The sequence below is a fragment of the Opisthocomus hoazin genome, chromosome 21 (genome assembly GCF_030867145.1).
Source record: "Opisthocomus hoazin isolate bOpiHoa1 chromosome 21, bOpiHoa1.hap1, whole genome shotgun sequence".
Lineage (NCBI taxonomy): Eukaryota > Metazoa > Chordata > Aves > Opisthocomiformes > Opisthocomidae > Opisthocomus > Opisthocomus hoazin.
The window spans coordinates 12,262,058-12,268,382 of NC_134434.1; positions in this window are offsets into that span (position 1 = coordinate 12,262,058).

Consider the following 6,325-nt stretch of genomic DNA (forward strand, 5'->3'; position numbering starts at 1 on the left):
CACACGCCGCTGCCTGCGAGCAATGTGCCGCGGCGGGGCCCGGAGGTGCGACCTGCTGCAATGGAGACAGGGCAGGGAGCCGCACCCAGCACCCCACACGCTGCTACCACTGGGACATCCCTCTGGCACGTCAGATGCACAAGTTGATCCTCCTTACATGCACAAGATGTTCCACACGTCCCAGGTCAGCTCTTAAAACTAAGCAGCCACCAGCCGCCGAGCGCAGAGCCAAAGCGCCGGCATCCCAGGCGCTGTGAGCCCAGCACGGCCCCGCTCCCCGCAGCAAAGGCCTCCATGGTGTGTTTTTTCAGTCCAGAAGCTCATCACCGCCTCACCCAGCCTCCTCCATAGTAGCTTTGTTCTGACATACGCATGAGTAATACCATGAAAAAACACTCCAGTGAGACTCTGCCAGCCAGAGGAAGAGCCTCTGTGCCCCGATTCACCCCCGCAACGCAGGGACAGAGCAGCAAAAGCAGCATTGCTGCAACACACGTTTGCCCCAGGAGCTAGTCCGGACTGGACAGCACATGCTCCCCAGCAAGGGTGCGAACTGTATGCCCAGAAGCAACCTTGAAGCTTTTACTGAACTTCTCAGCTGATGCCCCAACACATCCAAGGTGCGACTCTCCCAAAACCAACTAACCACTCGCTCCTGCTGCAGCACTGCGGCCTCTGAGCCCCAGGAGATGCCCCTGGTTTTCGGAGAAGCCAGTGAAAGGCAAAGCAGCTGAGTCAGCACCCAACCCTGGGGAGAAAGCCGTGAGTCAGCTCTGCTGCGAGCACAAGCTGGCACTCCTCTCCCCTCCTCTCCCGAAAGCCTCATCCCAGCCCTGGCAGCCTGCACGCAGTGCATGGGTGAGGCTTTGCAGGCTGGAGACCTCAAACACAGGAGCTGCCTGCAAAGCCCACAGCTCAGGACCGCTTAAACCCACACAGGGACCAAGGGGGTCACCCACAAACCCTCTGGAAAGGCTCGCAGCAGCATGCGCCGTCACTGGTACGGAGCAAGGCAGTGATGGAGAGCTGTGGCCTGGGTTACAGAGCACCCAGTCCCTACCACAGCCTCAGCTCAACGCGCTTCAGCTGGGGAAAGGAGGCAAATGCCACGAGAAGCCCCCAGCTGACCCAGCCCTCAGCAGCCCCCTTCTGCAGCAGTCACTGGCAGCAGTCACTGGCAGTGCTGGCCTTACTGTGCTTCATGGCCGCGAGCAGGCATCCCAGGAGCTGCCTGTCTGCCTCTTCCAAACCTCCCCGGTGAGCTGGGCTGAGCCCGTGCGAATCCCCGGGCATGCAAAGGCGGCTGGCCACCGCTTCCCCCAGGTTACTGTGTTTGGGAGTTCTGCATCTCCTCCCCTGCAGGGAACGGGGAAAGGAATATAATGACAGACATCATTCTTTAAAACAGGTGAGACAGCTATTGAAAATCACCCAGCCTTTTGTCTTTCCCCCTCCCCACTGCTCCCAGGTAGATCTAGCTGGGTGTCTCCGTGGATGCTCCTGTCCCAGAGGACCAAGGACCATCTTCTAGAAGATGCTGCTCGGCCTCAGCCCAGCTACATGACACTACCTACAGCGCAAGGTGAGCGAGCAGCCAGCTGCTGGCTGCAGCAACCATCATGTACTGGTGCCAGTGCATGCTGGTGTGCTCCCAGCCGGCCCTGGGCATCCCCCTCACCCACACGGGGTGCTGGCTCGCCACCCAGGAGATCCACTCGAGGGGGGCACAAGGGAGCAGGTATATGTAGCTCTGTTCCACATGTCCTGCCCAGCCTTGGCCGGAGATTTCCGAATGCCACTTGGGGCATTTGGGTGATGATGAGATAGGTGGACATGACACCCCAAAATGAACTGCACAGGGTTTTTTATTTTCACTGCCACTAAGAATCTTGCTGTTGGTAGGGGAGGAAGAGGAGGAGGAGGGGGAGAGTGCTCACAGTTACTTGCAGTGTCTGTCCCTTGATGACTCTCAGCCATCTTCTGAGGCAAAGACTGATGGTGAAGGAGAAAGAATTGTCCGGAGAAGGCACCTTCTTTGCTCCAGCACTCGGACCATCACACCACGTTCCCGCCCACCCGCAGCCCGCCAGGGTAAGGCATCACTGAAAAGAGGATCAAAGTCAGCTGAAGAAAGGGCGGGCTGGCCCCTGCAGCAGAAAGGGGAATTGCTTCTGTCAAGCTGGAAAGGAGAAACTGGATTTCTCTTCCCTCACCCCAGCAGCTCCACTCCTCCAGGCCTGGATCTTGCTGCTGTCAAGACATTTCTGCACATTGTTTTGGCTCTGTATCGCTTCTAACCCCTCTCAGAGACTTGAGCATGTGTCCCTACTGATATTTTTCTGGTTTACTTGACAACCAATTTGGTTTTTAATTTGATATCTCCTGGAACAGCTGGTCCCAATATTGCTAACCTTGTTTACCACTCAACCAGCACCTCTGACAAGCATCACTAAGAGACTTTTCCAGTTCCAGAAGTAAGTATCATCTAATTAAGTTCACAATGAGCAGGAGAGCTCCTATCTCCCTCGGAGTTGTTGCACCACGTCAGCTGGCCGGGCTTGGAGCTCACACAAGTCCCATCACACTTCAAAGGCGAGGTAGGCAGCAAACACCTGCTGCATTGCACCACGGCACGTCCTTGGGCGCCCAGCCTCCTCCCCAGCCACGAACGCTCCTGGACGCTCTGAGGAGCTTGGTGCAAGAGCCAGATCACCTCTCCTGCCTTCTGCCAGGGTGACTCACTTCAAATCGCACCTTTCACCCTCTCGTTTCAAGCAGCACAGGACCAAGCAGGTGTCTCTCTCTGTACTAAAGAAGACACCGATGGCAGTGTTCAAGGTGGCAACAGCTTGGCTGCTGTTTTGCATGTGTGGCCACCGTGTCCTCCCCCACAGCCCCTATCTGTCCTTAGAGCAGGGAGAAGCTGCTGCACAGAGGACCAGACCCGTAGATAAACCAGGGCAGCTCCCTCCCCCGGCAAGCACAGGCTGAGCTGTGTTGATGCTCAGGTGCTTCTCCCTTTTCGGGAGAGCAGCAGCGGGTTGGTTCTGAAGCAACATCTAGTGCTTCACAGCATGGAAACTGGGGTCACCAGCAGGAATAGGACAGCAGAGCTGGTAGAAGGTGGCAGCAACAGAAAAAAAAAAAAACTTGATGAAAAGCTGCCTACAAATGTCTCTGACCTTACTGGCCAGTTGCCCTGGGGGGGATGGGACCTCACGTGGCAGGGCGGGCTGCAGGGCACACACCTCCCTGCCGCGTGGCCATGGCTCACATGCAAGAGGCAAAGAGTGTATCAGCATAGCTTGGAGAAAAATAGCCTGTTCTTCCTGAACGGGAAGCAAATGGGTGTTTTAATCAAGATCCTCTGGTCTGGCTGGAGGCAAAGCAAGCACGGCGATCTCGCTCCCCTCCACACCAGGCACTGAGGTCATGGCGTTGTAGAAGAGATGATCCACAGGATGAAAGAGGGCAAATGTCCCCCCCGGCAGGCTCCATCTGATAGACCTCAAACAGGCCCCTGTAGACACCCACACGAGTTTCTCAGCCTACAGGTTTGTCAGGGCAGTAAGCTCTGCACGGCTCTTACCCAGGAGGTGACAGTTCACCAGGGGGCTCGTCACTGGCGCTTTGTGGAAAAACCAGAGCAGCAGAGGGTTCCTGTGGAAGGTGTTTTCACTAACAGCCCGCACCACACGCTTGCCTGAGTTCAGATGCAAAAGCACAGCAGCTGCCTTGTGCCTGTTTATGGGTAGTGTTGCCCAACTGAAGGGGGCTCTAACGAAGGCAATTCAAGTTCATTAGTTCTGCTTTCTTAGGAACAGATAAGTCCGTCTGTTGCTTTTAAGAGGAATTCAATCACGTTAATTAGGTACCAAGAGGAAGCCCTTCAGCTTCGGAGCGCTGCAAGAAAAGCAATGGCTTGCAAGCACCTGCTCCACCTCTATCCCGGGTCACCTTCAGCCAAGATTTTTCATTAGGTGGCAACAAGCATGTCCTCACGTAATGCTGCATCACTGTGCCATTTGCTTCTCATTATAGCGTGGAGTCAGCACGTATGAGCAAAGAGAGTAATTTTTAATCCATCCCTTCTATCCCCAACTCAGCTGCCAGGCAGGTCAAGCTGTAATCTTGCTTCAGACTTCAGGGTGAGCATTTGGGAACTGGATTTTAGGGCAGTGGGTGGAATCCCTCCATTAACCTCCCGCACACCCAGCTATCGAGAGCCGCGGCCCCAGGCCCCGCGGCCGGGAGCGAGTCCTGCAGTTACTGCTGACTTGCTGGGGATGAGGCACACCAGCCAACCCGTGCTGCTGCCATGAGCAGGGCTCAAGACAGGGACAAGGGCGGGCAGGGGGGGGCAGAAAATGTTGCAGAGCGAGATCTTAATGCCACTTTGATTAAAGAACTGGGTTCTGAGCAAAGTTATTGCTCGTCCAGCCACTCCCTCCGATGCTCTCCAACTGCAGGCGTGCAAGCGCCGTCAGCGTGACGGACACAGAGCAGCTACCGAGCACTCCAACACTGCATCTCAGCGGTCTGCTGGGGAGCTGAGGCAGAGCAAAAATCAGCAGGGCAGTTTCCTCCCCTGCCAAGGACTTCCAGGGAGCTCACCGGACACGGGCAGCTCCCTGGAGGAGAGCAATGCAGCAGGGAGCTCGGCCAACGCCAGTGGAGGTGGGGGAAGGCACAGCCCTGCTCCTCCTTGGGTAGGCAAACAAGACACTGGAGTAAACGAAGGCACCAATTCAGTCCTTGGCTCCAAGCATGGTTCAAAGGGTAATTAAAAAAAGTCTACAAACAATTTAAACTGCCATAAAAATCAAACTGCAGCCAAAGCTGGAGCTCCAGGGCCAAAGCCTCCCTGACGGTTTGTATTTTGCTAGCGCTGTCCTCACAAATACTGGCTGAACACTCCACGCAGCCTCTTCCCCTCGCATAGGAAGAGGAGAGTGGGCAGGTTGGAGACAATTCCAGGAACATGTTGTTCTCCCCTCCTCATCCTGCCAGCAGCCACTCTGCACTGGAAAAAGCTCACCAAGCACAGCGGGACAGGAGAGGTTAGGCACAGGGCTGCTGAAACGCCACCTTAGATGTAATCGGGAGTTATCTCGGTGCTAAAGCACAGAACCTTCTTTAAAAGCCTACAAAAGGCTGGGTTGAGATCCCTGGAAATGGAAACTGATGCAGGAGAGGGCTTGGGGCAGGCTGGAAGACAGAGGGTGAACCATTTCCCCCTCCACTGGTCCTGGTCCATTTCTCTTCAAAGTAGGATGGGGGGAACCTTGAACCATCGAGAACAGGATGCTGGATTTGGTGCTTTGCTGACGGGAGGCTGGAAGGCAGCTGGGGTCAAAGCAGCAGATACACGGATGCTAAATGGGATTTAGAAGTCTTTGCAGAAGCAGCCACTGTCTCCTGGAGCCTCTTAGGATCATCTTAGCACAGCTAAAAGAAACTCCCCTTCTCCAGCAGGCCCACAGAAGAAATCTTGCTGAGGGAAGTCTACAGAAATACTTTCAGCAGGATTTTGGTTCCACTTCAGGCCAGTATTTTGGTACAATCCTAGTTTTTTTACCCCGATAAGTCTCATGGGACATTTCTGTCCCATCCATCTTAGAACTTCCTGCATCCACCCAAGAAGACCATTCTCCGAGTCGCTCCAGACACCCTCCCTGAGCCTCAGAAACAACAAACATCAAGGACAGGCGAGGGATGAGGCAAAGACAGTCACTAGGTGGAAACTTTTTATTTAAAGAACCTGATGGCCTAGAATAAAAGTTGGGGCAGTAGAAACCGCTGAGAAATTAATATGGGCAAGAGGTTAAAATGCAAAGGTACCGTTAAAGTGACGCCTTGTAGGTTATGGGGAATGACAGGACCGAGCAAGTGGGCAGACCTCCTGTACCTCCCACAGGACACTGCCTGCAAATGTAGCCCACCCTTAGTAAAGCGCTTATTTTTCACAAGGTGGCCTGGTCCTGGCCCCCAGGACTCACACGCAGGCACGAACGTCCACCTCGCGCTGAGCTACCAGTGAGCACAATTAAAAGCTTCAAGCTAAACATGGGGGCAGCCTCCTCTTTGGAGCCGTTCCCAAAATAACCCCACAGGCATCGGAGAGAAGAGCACTTAGAGCCTTGCCTAGACACGTGTCTAAAAATCTCCAAAAATAGCTCCCGCTTCCCCTTTGAAAAACACTGCGGCTCCCAGTGCCGCACAGGAACTCTGTTTCTGCTCAGCGAAGCCACAAAATAAGTGAGTGGCCCAGAACTGATCTCTGAGCACATCTGGACTAGCTGAGGTCAGCCTGATGGAGAAGAAA